The sequence below is a fragment of the Taudactylus pleione genome, unplaced genomic scaffold (genome assembly GCF_031769625.1).
Source record: "Taudactylus pleione unplaced genomic scaffold, aTauple2 ptg000070l, whole genome shotgun sequence".
NCBI lineage: Eukaryota > Metazoa > Chordata > Amphibia > Anura > Myobatrachidae > Taudactylus > Taudactylus pleione.
The window spans coordinates 16,884,832-16,904,584 of NW_028284472.1; the positions used below are offsets into that span (position 1 = coordinate 16,884,832).

The window sequence follows — 19,753 nt, forward strand, 5'->3', positions numbered from 1 at the left end:
GTATTCTAAAACATCATAAAAAAATGTCTCCCTACAGTCCTTAATTGTGTACCACAAATTATGTCACTAAATCCGCATACTTAAAATAGGACTTGCACCAAATATCAGCTAGAGGAAGACTCAGATATAGCTGTTTTTCCATTTGGGAGAACTATTGTAAATTTCTGACACTCCTTTGCCACGCTATGTATTCTACAAGTGCTACAGTCGAACCAAGCGCTAAAACAGCCTGGGGCTCTGTGGCGCAATGGATAGCGCCTTGGACTTCTAGTTGGTTGTAGTTATTCAAAGGTTGTAGGTTCAAGTCCCACCAGAGTCATTCTTTAGTTTTAAATGCAAATATTTAGGATTTACATTCAACTTTTCATAACAATATGATTGGAGATTGGAGTTCCTTATACTACATAAACAATATAATGATCGGTTTTTGACTGGAAAGTCCCTTTCAAAGTTAGATCACAAGTTACAATGTAATTTCAGATTCCTTTAAACCAGTAATTGGTGTTTTGAAAACACTTTTGTTTCTACTCAACTAGCCTTGCTCAGATAGAGTGGTATGTATTCTAAAACAACATAAAAAAATGTCTCCCTACAGTCCTTAATCGTGTACCACAAATTATGTCACTAAATCCGCATACATAAAATAGGACTTGCACCAAATATCAGCAAGAGGAAGACTCAGATATAGCTGTTTTTCCATTTGGAAGAACTATTGTAAATATCTGACACTCCTTTGCCACTCTATGTATTCTACAAGTGCTACAGTCGAACCAAGAGCTTAAACTGCCAGGGGCTCTGTGGCCCAATGGATAGCGCATTGGTCGTCTAGTTGGTTGTAGTTATTCAAAGGTTGCGGGTTCGAGTCCCACCTTAGTCGTTCTTTAGTTTTAAATGCAAATATTTAGGATTTACTTTCAACTTTTCATAACAATATGATTGGAGATAGGAGATCCTTATACTGCATAAACAATATAATGATCGGTTGTTGACTGGAAAGTCCCTTTAAAAGTAAGATCTCAAGTTACAATGTAAATTCAGATTCCTTTAATCCAGTAATTGGTGTTTTGAAAACACTTTTGTCTCTACTCAAATAGCCTTGCTCAGATTGAGGGGTATGTATTCTAAAACATCATAAAAAAATGTCTCCCTACAGTCCTTAATTGTGTACCACAAATTATGTCACTAAATCCGCATACTTAAAATAGGAATTGCACCAAATATCAGCAAGAGGAAGACTCAGATATAGCTGTTTTTCCATTTGGGAGAACTATTGTAAATATCTGACACTCCTTTGCCACGCTATGTATTCTACAAGTGCTACAGTCGAACCAAGCGCTAGAACCAAAAGGGGCTTTGTGGTGCAATGGATAGCGCATTGGAATTCTAGTTGGTTGTAGTTATTCAAAGGTTGTGGGTTCGCGTCCCCCCAGAGTCTTTCTTTTGTTTTAAATGCAAATATTTAGGAATTACATTCAAGTTTTCATAACAATATGATTTGAGATTGGACATCCTTATACTACATAAACAATATAATGATCGGTTTTTGACTGGAATGTCCCTTTCAAAGTTAGATCACAAGTTACAATGTAATTTCAGATTCCTTTAAACCAGTAATTGGTGTTTTGAAAACACTTTTCTCTCTGCTCAACTAGCCTTGCTCAGATTGAGGGGTATGTATTCTAAAACATCATAAAAAAATGTCTCCCTACAGTCCTTAATTGTGTACCACAAATTATGTCACTAAATCCGCATACTTAAAATAGGACTTGCACCAAATATCAGCTAGAGGAAGACTCAGATATAGCTGTTTTTCCATTTGGGAGAACTATTGTAAATTTCTGACACTCCTTTGCCACGCTATGTATTCTACAAGTGCTACAGTCGAACCAAGCGCTAAAACAGCCTGGGGCTCTGTGGCGCAATGGATAGCGCCTTGGACTTCTAGTTGGTTGTAGTTATTCAAAGGTTGTAGGTTCAAGTCCCACCAGAGTCATTCTTTAGTTTTAAATGCAAATATGTAAGATTTAAATTCAACTTTTCATAACAATATGATTGGAGATTGGACATCCTTATACTACATAAACAATATAATGATCGGTTATTGACTGGAAAGTCCCTTTCAAAGTTAGATTACAAGTTACAATGCAATTTCAGATTCCTTTAAACCAGTAATTGGTGTTTTCAAAACACTTTTGTCTCTATTCAACTAGCCTTGCTCAGATTGAGGGGTATGTAATCTAAAACATCATAAAAAAATGTCTCCCTGCAGTCCTTAATTGTGTACCACAAATTATGTCACTAAATCCGCATACTTAAAATACGACTTGCACCAAATATCAGCAAGGAGAAGATTCAGATATAGCTGTTTTTGCATTTGTGAGAACAATTGTAAATATCTGACACTCCTTTGCCACTCTATGTATTCTACAAGTGCTACAGTCGAACCAAGCGCTTAAACTGCCAGGGGCGCTGTGGCGCAATAGATAGCTTGTTAGACTTCTAGTTGGTTGTAATTATTCAAAGGTTGTGGGCTTGAGTCCCCCCAGATTCATTCTTTGGTTTTAAATGCAAATATTTAGGATTTACATACAACTTTTCATAACAATATGATTGGAGATTGGAGATCCTTATACTACGTAAACAATATAATGATCGGTTTTTGACTGGAAAGTCCCTTTCAAAGTAAGATCACAAGTTACAATGTAATTTCAGATTCCTTTAAACCAGTAATTGGTGTTTTGAAAACACTTTTCTCTCTGCTCAACAAGCCTTGCTCAGATTGAGGGGTATGTATTCTAAAATATCATAAAAAACTGTCTCCCTACAGTCCTTAATTGTGTACCACAAATTATGTCAATAAATCTGCATACTTAAAATAGGACTTGCACCAAATATCAGCAAGAGGAAGACTCAGATATAGCTGTTTTTGCATTTGGGAGAACTATTGTAAATATCTGACACTCCTTTGCCACTCTATGTATTCTACAAGTGCTACAGTTGAACCAAGTGCATAAACCGCCTGGGGCTCTGTGGCGATGGATAGCGCATTGGACTTCTAGTTGGTTGTACTTATTCAAAGGTTGTGGGTTTGAGTCCCACCAGAGTCGTTCTTTAGTTTTAATGCAAATATTTAGGATTCACATACAACTTTTCATAACAATATGATTGGAGATTGGAGATCCTTATACTACATAAACAATATAATGATCGGTTGTTGACTGGAAAGTCCCATTCAAAGTAAGATCACAAGTTACAATGTAATTTCAGATTACTTTAAACCAGTAATTGGTGTTTTGAAAACACTTTTGTCTCTACTCAACTAGCCTTGCTCAGATTGAGGGGTATGTATTCTAAAACATCATAAAAAAATGTCTCCCTACAGTCCTTAATTGTGTACCACAAATTATGTCACTAAATCCGCATACTTAAAATAGGACTTGCACCAAATATCAGCAAGAGGAAGACTCAGATATAGCTATTTTTGCATTTGGGAGAACTATTATAAATATCTGACACTCCTTTGCCATGCTATGTATTCTACAAGTGCTACAGTCGAACCAAGAGCTAAAACCGTCAGGGGCTCTGTGGTGCAATGGATAGCGCATTGCACTTCTAGTTGGTTGTAGTTATTCAAAGGTTGTTGGTTCGAGTCCCACCAGAGTCATTCTTTAGTTTTAAATGCAAATATTTAGGATTTACATTCAACTTTTCATAACAATATGATTGGAGATTGGACATCCTTATACTACATAAACAATATAATGATCGGTTTTTGACTGGAAAGTCCCTTTCAAAGTTAGATCACAAGTTACAATGTAATTTCAGATTCCTTTAAACCAGTAATTGGTGTTTTGAAAACACTTTTCTCTCTGCTCAACTAGCCTTGCTCAGATTGAGGGGTATGTATTCTAAAACATCATAAAAAAATGTCTCCCTACAGTCCTTAATTGTGTACCACAAATTATGTCAATAAATCTGCATACTTAAAATAGGACTTGCACCAAATATCAGCAAGAGGAAGACTCAGATATAGCTGTTTTTGCATTTGGGAGAACTATTGTAAATATCTGACACTCCTTTGCCACTCTATGTATTCTACAAGTGCTACAGTTGAACCAAGTGCGTAAACCGCCTGGGGCTCTGTGGCGATGGATAGCGCATTGGACTTCTAGTTGGTTGTACTTATTCAAAGGTTGTGGGTTTGAGTCCCACCAGAGTTGTTCTTTAGTTTTAAATGCAAATATTTAGGATTCACATACAACTTTTCATAACAATATGATTGGAGATTGGAGATCCTTATACTACATAAACAATATAATGATCGGTTGTTGACTGGAAAGTCCCATTCAAAGTAAGATCACAAGTTACAATGTAATTTCAGATTCCTTTAAACCAGTAATTGGGGTTTTGAAAACACTTTTGTCTCTACTCAACTAGCCTTGCTCAGATTGAGGGGTATGTATTCTAAAACATCATAAAAAAATGTCTCCCTACAGTCCTTAATTGTGTACCACAAATTATGTCACTAAATCCGCATACTTAAAATAGGACTTGCACCAAATGTCAGCAAGAGGAAGACTCAGATATAGCTATTTTTGCATTTGGGAGAACTATTGTAAATTTCTGACACTCCTTTGCCACTCGATGTATTCTACAAGTGCTACAGTCGAACCAAGCGCTAAAACAGCCAGGGGCTCTGTGGCGCAATGGTTAGCGCATTGGACTTCTAGTTGGTTGTAGTTATTCAAAAGTTGTGGGTTCGAGTCCTTCCAGAGTCATTCTCTAGTTTTAAATGCAAATATTTAGGATTTACATTCAACTTTTCATAACAATATGATTGGAGATTGGACATCCTTATACAGGTACTACATAAACAATATAATGATCGGTTATTGACTGTAAAGTCCCTTTCAAAGTTAGATTACAAGTTACATTTTAATTTCAGATTCCTTTAAACCAGTAATTGGTGTTTTGAAAACACTTTTGTCTCTACTCAACTAGCCTTGCTCAGATTGAGGGGTATGTATTCTAAAATATCATAAAAAACTGTCTCCCTACAGTCCTTAATTGTGTACCACAAATTATGTCACTAAATCCGCATACTTAAAATAGGACTTGCACCAAATATCAGCAAGATGAAGACTCAGATATAGCTGTTTTTGCATTTGGGAGAACTATTGTAAATATCTGGCACTCCTTTGCCACTCTATGTATTCTACAAGTGCTACAATCGAACCAAGCGCTTAAACTGCCAGGGGCGTGGTGGCGCAATGGATAGCATGTTAGACTTCTAGTTGCTTGTAGTTATTCAAAAGTTGTGGGCTTGAGTCCCACCAGAGTCGTTCTTTAGTTTTAAATGCAAATATTTAGGATTTACATACAACTTTTCATAACAATATGGTTGGAGATTGGAGATCCTTATACTACATAAACAATATAATGATCTGTTTTTGACTGGAAAGTCCCTTTCGAAGTTAGATCACAAGTTACAATGTAATTTCAGATTCCTTTAAACGAGTAATTGGTGTTTTGAAAACACTTTTGTCTCTACTCAACTAGCCTTGCTCAGATTGCGGGGTATGTATTCTAAAACATCATAAAAAAATGTCTCCCTACAGTCCTTAATTGTGTACCACAAATTATGTCACTAAATCCGCATACTTAAAATAGGATTTGCACCAAATATCAGCAAGAGGAAGACTCAGATATAGCTGTTTTTGCATTTGGGAGAACTATTGTAAATATCTGACACTCCTTTGCCACTCTATGTATTCTACAAGTGCTACATTCGAACCAAGCGCTAAAACCGCCATGGGCTCTGTGGCGCAATGGATAGCGCATTGGACTTCTAGTTGGTTGTAGTTATTCAAAGGTTGTGGGTTCAAGTCCCACCAGAGTCGTTCTTTAGTTTTAAATGCAAATATGTAAGATTTAAATTCAACTTTTCATAACAATATAATTGGAGATTGGAGATCCTTATACTACATAAACAATATAATGATCGGTTTTGACTGGAAAGTCCCTTTCAAAGTAAGATCACAAGTTACAATGTAATTTCAGATTCCTTTAAACCAGTAATTAGTGTTTTGAAAACAGTTTTGTCCCTACTCAACTAGCCTTGCTCAGATTGAGGGCTATGTATTCTAAAACATCATAAAAAAATGTCTCCCTACAGTCCTTAATTGTATACCACAAATTATGTCACTAAATCCGCATACTTAAAATAGGACTTGCACCAAATATCAGCAAGAGGAAGACTCAGATATAGCTGTTTTTGCATTTGGGAGAACTATTGCAAATTTCTGACACTCCTTTGCCACTCTATGTATTCTACAAGTGCTACAGTCGAACCAAGCACTAAAACCTCCATGGTCTCTGTGGCACAATGGATAGTGCATTAGACTACTAGTTGGTTGTAGTTATTCAAAGGTTGTGGGTTCAAGTCCCACCATAGTCGTTCTTTAGTTTTAAATGCAAATATGTAAGATTTAAATTCAACTTTTCATAACAATATGATTGGAGATTGGACATCCTTATACTACATAAACAATATAATGATCGGTTATAGACTGTAAAGTCCCTTTCAAAGTTAGATTACAAGTTACAATGCAATTTCAGATTCCTTTAAACCAGTAATTGGTGTTTTGAAAACACTTTTGTCTCTATTCAACTAGCCTTGCTCAGATTGAGGGGTATGTAATCTAAATCATCATAAAAAAATGTCTCCCTACAGTCCTTAATTGTGTACCACAAATTATGTCACTAAATCCGCATACTTAAAATACGACTTGCACCAAATATCAGCAAGGAGAAGATTCAGATATAGCTGTTTTTGCATTTGTGAGAACAATTGTAAATATCTGACACTCCTTTGCCACTCTATGTATTCTACAAGTGCTACAGTCGAACCAAGCGCTTAAACTGCCAGGGGCGCTGTGGCGCAATAGATAGCTTGTTAGACTTCTAGTTGGTTGTAATTATTCAAAGGTTGTGGGCTTGAGTCCCCCCAGATTCATTCTTTGGTTTTAAATGCAAATATTTAGGATTTACATTCAACTTTTCATAACAATATGATTGGAGATTGGAGATCCTTATACTACATAAACAATATAATGATCGGTTTTTGACTGGAAAGTCCCTTTCAAAGTAAGATCACAAGTTACAATGTAATTTCAGATTCCTTTAAACCAGTAATTGGTGTTTTGAAAACACTTTTGTTTCTACTCAACTAGCCTTGCTCAGATAGAGTGGTATGTATTCTAAAACAACATAAAAAAATGTCTCCCTACAGTCCTTAATTGTGTACCACAAATTATGTCACTAAATCCGCATACATAAAATAGGACTTGCACCAAATATCAGCAAGAGGAAGACTCAGATATAGCTGTTTTTGCATTTGGAAGAACTATTGTAAATATCTGACACTCCTTTGCCACTCTATGTATTCTACAAGTGCTATAGTTGAACCAAGTGCGTAAACCGCCTGGGGCTCTGTGGCGATGGATAGCGCATTGGACTTCTAGTTGGTTGTACTTATTCAAAGGTTGTGGGTTTGAGTCCCACCAGAGTCGTTCTTTAGTTTTAAATGCAAATATGTAAGATTTAAATTCAACTTTTCATAACAATATGATTGGAGATTGGACATCCTTATACTACATAAACAATATAATGATCGGTTATTGACTGTAAAGTCCCTTTCAAAGTTAGATTACAAGTTACAATTTAATTTCAGATTCCTTTAAACCAGTAATTGGTGTTTTGAAAACACTTTTGTCTCTACTCAACTAGCCTTGCTCAGATTGAGGGGTATGTATTCTAAAATATCATAAAAAACTGTCTCCCTACAGTCCTTAATTGTGTACCACAAATTATGTCACTAAATCCGCATACTTAAAATAGGACTTGCACCAAATATCAGCAAGAGGAAGACTCAGATATAGCTGTTTTTGCATTTGGGAGAACTATTGTAAATATCTGGCACTCCTTTGCCACTCTATGTATTCTACAAGTGCTACAATCGAACCAAGCGCTTAAACTGCCAGGGGCGTGGTGGCGCAATGGATAGCGTGTTAGACTTCTAGTTGCTTGTAGTTATTCAAAAGTTGTGGGCTTGAGTCCCACCAGAGTCGTTCTTTAGTTTTAAATGCAAATATTTAGGATTTACATACAACTTTTCATAACAATATGGTTGGAGATTGGAGATCCTTATACTACATAAACAATATAATGATCGGTTTTTGACTGGAAAGTCCCTTTCGAAGTTAGATCACAAGTTACAATGTAATTTCAGATTCCTTTAAACGAGTAATTGGTGTTTTGAAAACACTTTTGTCTCTACTCAACTAGCCTTGCTCAGATTGCGGGGTATGTATTCTAAAACATCATAAAAAAATGTCTCCCTACAGTCCTTAATTGTGTACCACAAATTATGTCACTAAATCCGCATACTTAAAATACGACTTGCACCAAATATCAGCAAGGAGAAGATTCAGATATAGCTGTTTTTGCATTTGTGAGAACAATTGTAAATATCTGACACTCCTTTGCCACTCTATGTATTCTACAAGTGCTACAGTCGAACCAAGCGCTTAAACTGCCAGGGGCGCTGTGGCGCAATAGATAGCTTGTTAGACTTCTAGTTGGTTGTAATTATTCAAAGGTTGTGGGCTTGAGTCCCCCCAGATTCATTCTTTGGTTTTAAATGCAAATATTTAGGATTTACATTCAACTTTTCATAACAATATGATTGGAGATTGGAGATCCTTATACTACATAAACAATATAATGATCGGTTTTTGACTGGAAAGTCCCTTTCAAAGTAAGATCACAAGTTACAATGTAATTTCAGATTCCTTTAAACCAGTAATTGGTGTTTTGAAAACACTTTTGTTTCTACTCAACTAGCCTTGCTCAGATAGAGTGGTATGTATTCTAAAACAACATAAAAAAATGTCTCCCTACAGTCCTTAATTGTGTACCACAAATTATGTCACTAAATCCGCATACTTAAAATAGGAATTGCACCAAATATCAGCAAGAGGAAGACTCAGATATAGCTGTTTTTCCATTTGGGAGAACTATTGTAAATATCTGACACTCCTTTGCCACGCTATGTATTCTACAAGTGCTACAGTCGAACCAAGCGCTAGAACCAAAAGGGGCTTTGTGGTGCAATGGATAGCGCATTGGAATTCTAGTTGGTTGTAGTTATTCAAAGGTTGTGGGTTCGCGTCCCCCCAGAGTCTTTCTTTTGTTTTAAATGCAAATATTTAGGAATTACATTCAAGTTTTCATAACAATATGATTTGAGATTGGACATCCTTATACTACATAAACAATATAATGATCGGTTTTTGACTGGAATGTCCCTTTCAAAGTTAGATCACAAGTTACAATGTAATTTCAGATTCCTTTAAACCAGTAATTGGTGTTTTGAAAACACTTTTCTCTCTGCTCAACTAGCCTTGCTCAGATTGAGGGGTATGTATTCTAAAACATCATAAAAAAATGTCTCCCTACAGTCCTTAATTGTGTACCACAAATTATGTCACTAAATCCGCATACTTAAAATAGGACTTGCACCAAATATCAGCTAGAGGAAGACTCAGATATAGCTGTTTTTCCATTTGGGAGAACTATTGTAAATTTCTGACACTCCTTTGCCACGCTATGTATTCTACAAGTGCTACAGTCGAACCAAGCGCTAAAACAGCCTGGGGCTCTGTGGCGCAATGGATAGCGCCTTGGACTTCTAGTTGGTTGTAGTTATTCAAAGGTTGTAGGTTCAAGTCCCACCAGAGTCATTCTTTAGTTTTAAATGCAAATATTTAGGATTTACATTCAACTTTTCATAACAATATGATTGGAGATTGGAGTTCCTTATACTACATAAACAATATAATGATCGGTTTTTGACTGGAAAGTCCCTTTCAAAGTTAGATCACAAGTTACAATGTTATTTCAGATTCCTTTAAACCAGTAATTGGTGTTTTGAAAACACTTTTCTCTCTGCTCAACTAGCCTTGCTCAGTTTGAGGGGTAGGTATTCTAAAACATCATAAAAATCTGTCTCCCTACAGTCCTTAATTGTGTACCACAAATTATGTCAATAAATCTGCATACTTAAAATAAGACTTGCACCAAATATCAGCAAGAGGAAGACTCAGATATAGCTGTTTTTGCATTTGGGAGAACTATTGTAAATATCTGACACTCCTTTGCCACTCTATGTATTCTACAAGTGCTATAGTTGAACCAAGTGCGTAAACCGCCTGGGGCTCTGTGGCGATGGATAGCGCATTGGACTTCTAGTTGGTTGTACTTATTCAAAGGTTGTGGGTTTGAGTCCCACCAGAGTCGTTCTTTAGTTTTAAATGCAAATATTTAGGATTCACATACAACTTTTCATAACAATATGATTGGAGATTGGAGATCCTTATACTACATAAACAATATAATGATCGGTTGTTGACTGGAAAGTCCCTTTCAAAGTAAGATCACAAGTTGCAATGTAATTTCAGATTACTTTAAACCAGTAATTGGTGTTTTGAAAACACTTTTGTCTCTACTCAACTCGCCTTGCTCAGATTGAGGGGTATGTATTCTAAAACATCATAAAAAAATGTCTCCCTACAGTCCTTAATTGTGTACCACAAATTATGTCACGAAATTCGCATACTTAAAATAGGACTTGCACCAAATATCAGCAAGACGAAGACTCAGATATAGCTATTTTTGCATTTGGGAGAACTATTGTAAATTTCTGACACTCCTTTGCCACTCGATGTATTCTACAAGTGCTACAGTCGAACCAAGCACTAAAACAGCCAGGGTCTCTGTGGCACAATGGATAGTGCATTAGACTTCTAGTTGGTTGTAGTTATTCAAAGGTTGTGGGTTCAAGTCCCACCATAGTCGTTCTTTAGTTTTAAATGCAAATATGTAAGATTTAAATTCAACTTTTCATAACAATATGATTGGAGATTGGACATCCTTATACTACATAAACAATATAATGATCGGTTATTGACTGGAAAGTCCCTTTCAAAGTTAGATTACAAGTTACAATGCAATTTCAGATTCCTTTAAACCAGTAATTGGTGTTTTCAAAACACTTTTGTCTCTATTCAACTAGCCTTGCTCAGATTGAGGGGTATGTAATCTAAAACATCATAAAAAAATGTCTCCCTGCAGTCCTTAATTGTGTACCACAAATTATGTCACTAAATCTGCATACTTAAAATACGACTTGCACCAAATATCAGCAAGGAGAAGATTCAGATATAGCTGTTTTTGCATTTGTGAGAACAATTGTAAATATCTGACACTCCTTTGCCACTCTATGTATTCTACAAGTGCTACAGTCGAACCAAGCGCTTAAACTGCCAGGGGCGCTGTGGCGCAATAGATAGCTTGTTAGACTTCTAGTTGGTTGTAATTATTCAAAGGTTGTGGGCTTGAGTCCCCCCAGATTCATTCTTTGGTTTTAAATGCAAATATTTAGGATTTACTTTCAACTTTTCATAACAATATGATTGGAGATTGGAGATCCTTATACTACGTAAACAATATAATGATCGGTTTTTGACTGGAAAGTCCCTTTCAAAGTAAGATCACAAGTTACAATGTAATTTCAGATTCCTTTAAACCAGTAATTGGTGTTTTGAAAACACTTTTCTCTCTGCTCAACAAGCCTTGCTCAGATTGAGGGGTATGTATTCTAAAATATCATAAAAAACTGTCTCCCTACAGTCCTTAATTGTGTACCACAAATTATGTCAATAAATCTGCATACTTAAAATAGGACTTGCACCAAATATCAGCAAGAGGAAGACTCAGATATAGCTGTTTTTGCATTTGGGAGAACTATTGTAAATATCTGACACTCCTTTGCCACTCTATGTATTCTACAAGTGCTACAGTTGAACCAAGTGCGTAAACCGCCTGGGGCTCTGTGGCGATGGATAGCGCATTGGACTTCTAGTTGGTTGTAATTATTCAAAGGTTGTGGGTTTGAGTCCCACCAGAGTTGTTCTTTAGTTTTAATGCAAATATTTAGGATTCACATACAACTTTTCATAACAATATGATTGGAGATTGGAGATCCTTATACTACATAAACAATATAATGATCGGTTGTTGACTGGAAAGTCCCATTCAAAGTAAGATCACAAGTTACAATGTAATTTCAGATTACTTTAAACCAGTAATTGGTGTTTTGAAAACACTTTTGTCTCTACTCAACTAGCCTTGCTCAGATTGAGGGGTATGTATTCTAAAACATCATAAAAAAATGTCTCCCTACAGTCCTTAATTGTGTACCACAAATTATGTCACTAAATCCGCATACTTAAAATAGGACTTGCACCAAATATCAGCAAGAGGAAGACTCAGATATAGCTATTTTTGCATTTGGGAGAACTATTATAAATATCTGACACTCCTTTGCCATGCTATGTATTCTACAAGTGCTACAGTCGAACCAAGAGCTAAAACCGTCAGGGGCTCTGTGGTGCAATGGATAGCGCATTGGACTTCTAGTTGGTTGTAGTTATTCAAAGGTTGTTGGTTCGAGTCCCACCAGAGTCATTCTTTAGTTTTAAATGCAAATATTTAGGATTTACATTCAACTTTTCATAACAATATGATTGGAGATTGGACATCCTTATACTACATAAACAATATAATGATCGGTTTTTGACTGGAAAGTCCCTTTCAAAGTTAGATCACAAGTTACAATGTAATTTCAGATTCCTTTAAACCAGTAATTGGTGTTTTGAAAACACTTTTCTCTCTGCTCAACTAGCCTTGCTCAGATTGAGGGGTATGTATTCTAAAACATCATAAAAAAATGTCTCCCTACAGTCCTTAATTGTGTACCACAAATTATGTCAATAAATCTGCATACTTAAAATAGGACTTGCACCAAATATCAGCAAGAGGAAGACTCAGATATAGCTGTTTTTGCATTTGGGAGAACTATTGTAAATATCTGACACTCCTTTGCCACTCTATGTATTCTACAAGTGCTACAGTTGAACCAAGTGCGTAAACCGCCTGGGGCTCTGTGGCGATGGATAGCGCATTGGACTTCTAGTTGGTTGTACTTATTCAAAGGTTGTGGGTTTGAGTCCCACCAGAGTTGTTCTTTAGTTTTAAATGCAAATATTTAGGATTCACATACAACTTTTCATAACAATATGATTGGAGATTGGAGATCCTTATACTACATAAACAATATAATGATCGGTTGTTGACTGGAAAGTCCCATTCAAAGTAAGATCACAAGTTACAATGTAATTTCAGATTCCTTTAAACCAGTAATTGGGGTTTTGAAAACACTTTTGTCTCTACTCAACTAGCCTTGCTCAGATTGAGGGGTATGTATTCTAAAACATCATAAAAAAATGTCTCCCTACAGTCCTTAATTGTGTACCACAAATTATGTCACTAAATCCGCATACTTAAAATAGGACTTGCACCAAATATCAGCAAGAGGAAGACTCAGATATAGCTATTTTTGCATTTGGGAGAACTATTGTAAATTTCTGACACTCCTTTGCCACTCGATGTATTCTACAAGTGCTACAGTCGAACCAAGCGCTAAAACAGCCAGGGGCTCTGTGGCGCAATGGTTAGCGCATTGGACTTCTAGTTGGTTGTAGTTATTCAAAAGTTGTGGGTTCGAGTCCTTCCAGAGTCATTCTCTAGTTTTAAATGCAAATATTTAGGATTTACATTCAACTTTTCATAACAATATGATTGGAGATTGGACATCCTTATACAGGTACTACATAAACAATATAATGATCGGTTATTGACTGTAAAGTCCCTTTCAAAGTTAGATTACAAGTTACATTTTAATTTCAGATTCCTTTAAACCAGTAATTGGTGTTTTGAAAACACTTTTGTCTCTACTCAACTAGCCTTGCTCAGATTGAGGGGTATGTATTCTAAAATATCATAAAAAACTGTCTCCCTACAGTCCTTAATTGTGTACCACAAATTATGTCACTAAATCCGCATACTTAAAATAGGACTTGCACCAAATATCAGCAAGATGAAGACTCAGATATAGCTGTTTTTGCATTTGGGAGAACTATTGTAAATATCTGGCACTCCTTTGCCACTCTATGTATTCTACAAGTGCTACAATCGAACCAAGCGCTTAAACTGCCAGGGGCGTGGTGGCGCAATGGATAGCATGTTAGACTTCTAGTTGCTTGTAGTTATTCAAAAGTTGTGGGCTTGAGTCCCACCAGAGTCGTTCTTTAGTTTTAAATGCAAATATTTAGGATTTACATACAACTTTTCATAACAATATGGTTGGAGATTGGAGATCCTTATACTACATAAACAATATAATGATCTGTTTTTGACTGGAAAGTCCCTTTCGAAGTTAGATCACAAGTTACAATGTAATTTCAGATTCCTTTAAACGAGTAATTGGTGTTTTGAAAACACTTTTGTCTCTACTCAACTAGCCTTGCTCAGATTGCGGGGTATGTATTCTAAAACATCATAAAAAAATGTCTCCCTACAGTCAATAATTGTGTACCACAAATTATGTCACTAAATCCGCATACTTAAAATAGGATTTGCACCAAATATCAGCAAGAGGAAGACTCAGATATAGCTGTTTTTGCATTTGGGAGAACTATTGTAAATATCTGACACTCCTTTGCCACTCTATGTATTCTACAAGTGCTACATTCGAACCAAGCGCTAAAACCGCCATGGGCTCTGTGGCGCAATGGATAGCGCATTGGACTTCTAGTTGGTTGTAGTTATTCAAAGGTTGTGGGTTCAAGTCCCACCAGAGTCGTTCTTTAGTTTTAAATGCAAATATGTAAGATTTAAATTCAACTTTTCATAACAATATAATTGGAGATTGGAGATCCTTATACTACATAAACAATATAATGATCGGTTTTGACTGGAAAGTCCCTTTCAAAGTAAGATCACAAGTTACAATGTAATTTCAGATTCCTTTAAACCAGTAATTAGTGTTTTGAAAACAGTTTTGTCCCTACTCAACTAGCCTTGCTCAGATTGAGGGCTATGTATTCTAAAACATCATAAAAAAATGTCTCCCTACAGTCCTTAATTGTGTACCACAAATTATGTCACTAAATCCGCATACTTAAAATAGGACTTGCACCAAATATCAGCAAGAGGAAGACTCAGATATAGCTGTTTTTGCATTTGGGAGAACTATTGTAAATTTCTGACACTCCTTTGCCACTCTATGTATTCTACAAGTGCTACAGTCGAACCAAGCACTAAAACCGCCATGGTCTCTGTGGCACAATGGATAGTGCATTAGACTACTAGTTGGTTGTAGTTATTCAAAGGTTGTGGGTTCAAGTCCCACCATAGTCGTTCTTTAGTTTTAAATGCAAATATGTAAGATTTAAATTCAACTTTTCATAACAATATGATTGGAGATTGGACATCCTTATACTACATAAACAATATAATGATCGGTTATAGACTGTAAAGTCCCTTTCAAAGTTAGATTACAAGTTACAATGCAATTTCAGATTCCTTTAAACCAGTAATTGGTGTTTTGAAAACACTTTTGTCTCTATTCAACTAGCCTTGCTCAGATTGAGGGGTATGTAATCTAAATCATCATAAAAAAATGTCTCCCTACAGTCCTTAATTGTGTACCACAAATTATGTCACTAAATCCGCATACTTAAAATACGACTTGCACCAAATATCAGCAAGGAGAAGATTCAGATATAGCTGTTTTTGCATTTGTGAGAACAATTGTAAATATCTGACACTCCTTTGCCACTCTATGTATTCTACAAGTGCTACAGTCGAACCAAGCGCTTAAACTGCCAGGGGCGCTGTGGCGCAATAGATAGCTTGTTAGACTTCTAGTTGGTTGTAATTATTCAAAGGTTGTGGGCTTGAGTCCCCCCAGATTCATTCTTTGGTTTTAAATGCAAATATTTAGGATTTACATTCAACTTTTCATAACAATATGATTGGAGATTGGAGATCCTTATACTACATAAACAATATAATGATCGGTTTTTGACTGGAAAGTCCCTTTCAAAGTAAGATCACAAGTTACAATGTAATTTCAGATTCCTTTAAACCAGTAATTGGTGTTTTGAAAACACTTTTGTTTCTACTCAACTAGCCTTGCTCAGATAGAGTGGTATGTATTCTAAAACAACATAAAAAAATGTCTCCCTACAGTCCTTAATTGTGTACCACAAATTATGTCACTAAATCCGCATACATAAAATAGGACTTGCACCAAATATCAGCAAGAGGAAGACTCAGATATAGCTGTTTTTGCATTTGGAAGAACTATTGTAAATATCTGACACTCCTTTGCCACTCTATGTATTCTACAAGTGCTATAGTTGAACCAAGTGCGTAAACCGCCTGGGGCTCTGTGGCGATGGATAGCGCATTGGACTTCTAGTTGGTTGTACTTATTCAAAGGTTGTGGGTTTGAGTCCCACCAGAGTCGTTCTTTAGTTTTAAATGCAAATATTTAGGATTCACATACAACTTTTCATAACAATATGATTGGAGATTGGAGATCCTTATACTACATAAACAATATAATGATCGGTTGTTGACTGGAAAGTCCCTTTCAAAGTAAGATCACAAGTTACAATGTAATTTCAGATTACTTTAAACCAGTAATTGGTGTTTTGAAAACACTTTTGTCTCTACTCAACTCGCCTTGCTCAGATTGAGGGGTATGTATTCTAAAACATCATAAAAAAATGTCTCCCTACAGTCCTTAATTGTGTACCACAAATTATGTCACGAAATTCGCATACTTAAAATAGGACTTGCACCAAATATCAGCAAGACGAAGACTCAGATATAGCTATTTTTGCATTTGGGAGAACTATTGTAAATTTCTGACACTCCTTTGCCACTCGATGTATTCTACAAGTGCTACAGTCGAACCAAGGACTAAAACAGCCAGGGTCTCTGTGGCACAATGGATAGTGCATTAGACTTCTAGTTGGATGTAGTTATTCAAAGGTTGTGGGTTCAAGTCCCACCATAGTCGTTCTTTAGTTTTAAATGCAAATATGTAAGATTTAAATTCAACTTTTCATAACAATATGATTGGAGATTGGACATCCTTATACTACATAAACAATATAATGATCGGTTATTGACTGTAAAGTCCCTTTCAAAGTTAGATTACAAGTTACAATTTAATTTCAGATTCCTTTAAACCAGTAATTGGTGTTTTGAAAACACTTTTGTCTCTACTCAACTAGCCTTGCTCAGATTGAGGGGTATGTATTCTAAAATATCATAAAAAACTGTCTCCCTACAGTCCTTAATTGTGTACCACAAATTATGTCACTAAATCCGCATACTTAAAATAGGACTTGCACCAAATATCAGCAAGAGGAAGACTCAGATATAGCTGTTTTTGCATTTGGGAGAACTATTGTAAATATCTGGCACTCCTTTGCCACTCTATGTATTCTACAAGTGCTACAATCGAACCAAGCGCTTAAACTGCCAGGGGCGTGGTGGCGCAATGGATAGCGTGTTAGACTTCTAGTTGCTTGTAGTTATTCAAAAGTTGTGGGCTTGAGTCCCACCAGAGTCGTTCTTTAGTTTTAAATGCAAATATTTAGGATTTACATACAACTTTTCATAACAATATGGTTGGAGATTGGAGATCCTTATACTACATAAACAATATAATGATCGGTTTTTGACTGGAAAGTCCCTTTCGAAGTTAGATCACAAGTTACAATGTAATTTCAGATTCCTTTAAACGAGTAATTGGTGTTTTGAAAACACTTTTGTCTCTACTCAACTAGCCTTGCTCAGATTGCGGGGTATGTATTCTAAAACATCATAAAAAAATGTCTCCCTACAGTCCTTAATTGTGTACCACAAATTATGTCACTAAATCCGCATACTTAAAATACGACTTGCACCAAATATCAGCAAGGAGAAGATTCAGATATAGCTGTTTTTGCATTTGTGAGAACAATTGTAAATATCTGACACTCCTTTGCCACTCTATGTATTCTACAAGTGCTACAGTCGAACCAAGCGCTTAAACTGCCAGGGGCGCTGTGGCGCAATAGATAGCTTGTTAGACTTCTAGTTGGTTGTAATTATTCAAAGGTTGTGGGCTTGAGTCCCCCCAGATTCATTCTTTGGTTTTAAATGCAAATATTTAGGATTTACATTCAACTTTTCATAACAATATGATTGGAGATTGGAGATCCTTATACTACATAAACAATATAATGATCGGTTTTTGACTGGAAAGTCCCTTTCAAAGTAAGATCACAAGTTACAATGTAATTTCAGATTCCTTTAAACCAGTAATTGGTGTTTTGAAAACACTTTTGTTTCTACTCAACTAGCCTTGCTCAGATAGAGTGGTATGTATTCTAAAACAACATAAAAAAATGTCTCCCTACAGTCCTTAATTGTGTACCACAAACTATGTCACTAAATCCGCATACATAAAATAGGACTTGCACCAAATATCAGCAAGAGGAAGACTCAGATATAGCTGTTTTTCCATTTGGAAGAACTATTGTAAATATCTGACACTCCTTTGCCACTCTATGTATTCTACAAGTGCTACAGTCGAACCAAGAGCTTAAACTGCCAGGGGCTCTGTGGCCCAATGGATAGCGCATTGGTCGTCTAGTTGGTTGTAGTTATTCAAAGGTTGTGGGTTCGAGTTCCACCTTAGTCATTCTTTAGTTTTAAATGCAAATATTTAGGATTTACATTCAAATTTTCATAACAATATGATTGGTGATAGGAGATCCTTATACTACATAAACAATATAATGATCGGTTGTTGACTGGAAAGTCCCTTTCGAAGTTAGATCACAAGTTACAATGTAATTTCAGATTCCTTTAAACCAGTAATTGGTGTTTTGAAAAATTACATTGTATCCGCATACTTAAAATAGGACTTGCACCAAATATCAGCAAGAGGAAGACTCAGATATAGCTGTTTTTGCATTTGGGAGAACTATTGTAAATATCTGACACTCCTTTGCCACTCTATGTATTCTACAAGTGCTACAGTTGAACCAAGCGTGTAAACCGCCTGGGGCTCTGTGGTGATGGATAGCGCATTGGAATTCTAGTTGGTTGTAGTTATTTAAAGGTTGTGGGTTTGAGTCCCACCAGAGTCATTCTTTAGTTTTAAATGCAAATATTTAGGATTTACATACAACTTTTCATAACAATATGATTGGAGATCCTTATACTGCATAAACAATATAATGATCGGTTGTAGACTGGAAAGTCCCTTTCAAAGTAAGATCTCAAGTTACAATGTAAATTCAGATTCCTTTAATCCAGTAATTGGTGTTTTGAAAACACTTTTGTCTCTACTCAACTAGCCTTGCTCAGATTGAGGGGTATGTATTCTAAAACATCATAAAAAAATGTCTCCCTACAGTCCTTAATTGTGTACAACAAATTATGTCACTAAATCAGCATACTTAAAAAAAGGAATTGCACCAAATATCAGCAAGAGGAAGACTCAGATATAGCTGTTTTTGCATTTGGGAGAACTATTGTAAATATCTGACACTCCTTTGCCACTCTATGTATTCTACAAGTGCTACAGTTGAACCAAGTGCGTAAACCGCCTGGGGCTCTGTGGCGATGGATAGCGCATTGGACTTCTAGTTGGTTGTACTTATTCAAAGGTTGTGGGTTTGAGTCCCACCAGAGTTGTTCTTTAGTTTTAATGCAAATATTT

At 36.1% G+C, this 19,753-nt stretch overlaps 8 non-coding genes across 8 annotated transcripts; all 8 read left to right on the forward strand.

Annotated features, from left to right (window-relative positions):
* Positions 1 to 233: 233 nt before the first annotated feature.
* TRNAR-UCU (transfer RNA arginine (anticodon UCU)) lies at positions 234 to 319 on the forward strand. Its single transcript is given in 2 exon segments — positions 234 to 270; positions 284 to 319. It is a non-coding gene; the product is annotated as a tRNA-Arg (tRNA).
* A 1,588-nt stretch (positions 320 to 1,907) lies between these two features.
* Positions 1,908 to 1,993, forward strand: TRNAR-UCU (transfer RNA arginine (anticodon UCU)). Its single transcript is given in 2 exon segments — positions 1,908 to 1,944; positions 1,958 to 1,993. It is a non-coding gene; the product is annotated as a tRNA-Arg (tRNA).
* A 2,699-nt stretch (positions 1,994 to 4,692) lies between these two features.
* TRNAR-UCU (transfer RNA arginine (anticodon UCU)) lies at positions 4,693 to 4,778 on the forward strand. Its single transcript is given in 2 exon segments — positions 4,693 to 4,729; positions 4,743 to 4,778. It is a non-coding gene; the product is annotated as a tRNA-Arg (tRNA).
* A 1,036-nt stretch (positions 4,779 to 5,814) lies between these two features.
* Positions 5,815 to 5,900, forward strand: TRNAR-UCU (transfer RNA arginine (anticodon UCU)). The gene is given in 2 exon segments: positions 5,815 to 5,851; positions 5,865 to 5,900. It is a non-coding gene; the product is annotated as a tRNA-Arg (tRNA).
* A 3,817-nt stretch (positions 5,901 to 9,717) lies between these two features.
* Positions 9,718 to 9,803, forward strand: TRNAR-UCU (transfer RNA arginine (anticodon UCU)). The gene is given in 2 exon segments: positions 9,718 to 9,754; positions 9,768 to 9,803. It is a non-coding gene; the product is annotated as a tRNA-Arg (tRNA).
* A 2,699-nt stretch (positions 9,804 to 12,502) lies between these two features.
* On the forward strand, positions 12,503 to 12,588 carry TRNAR-UCU (transfer RNA arginine (anticodon UCU)). Its single transcript is given in 2 exon segments — positions 12,503 to 12,539; positions 12,553 to 12,588. It is a non-coding gene; the product is annotated as a tRNA-Arg (tRNA).
* Positions 12,589 to 13,616: 1,028 nt separating this feature from the next.
* Positions 13,617 to 13,702, forward strand: TRNAR-UCU (transfer RNA arginine (anticodon UCU)). The gene is given in 2 exon segments: positions 13,617 to 13,653; positions 13,667 to 13,702. It is a non-coding gene; the product is annotated as a tRNA-Arg (tRNA).
* A 1,036-nt stretch (positions 13,703 to 14,738) lies between these two features.
* Positions 14,739 to 14,824, forward strand: TRNAR-UCU (transfer RNA arginine (anticodon UCU)). Its single transcript is given in 2 exon segments — positions 14,739 to 14,775; positions 14,789 to 14,824. It is a non-coding gene; the product is annotated as a tRNA-Arg (tRNA).
* The last annotated feature ends 4,929 nt before the right edge of the window (positions 14,825 to 19,753 follow it).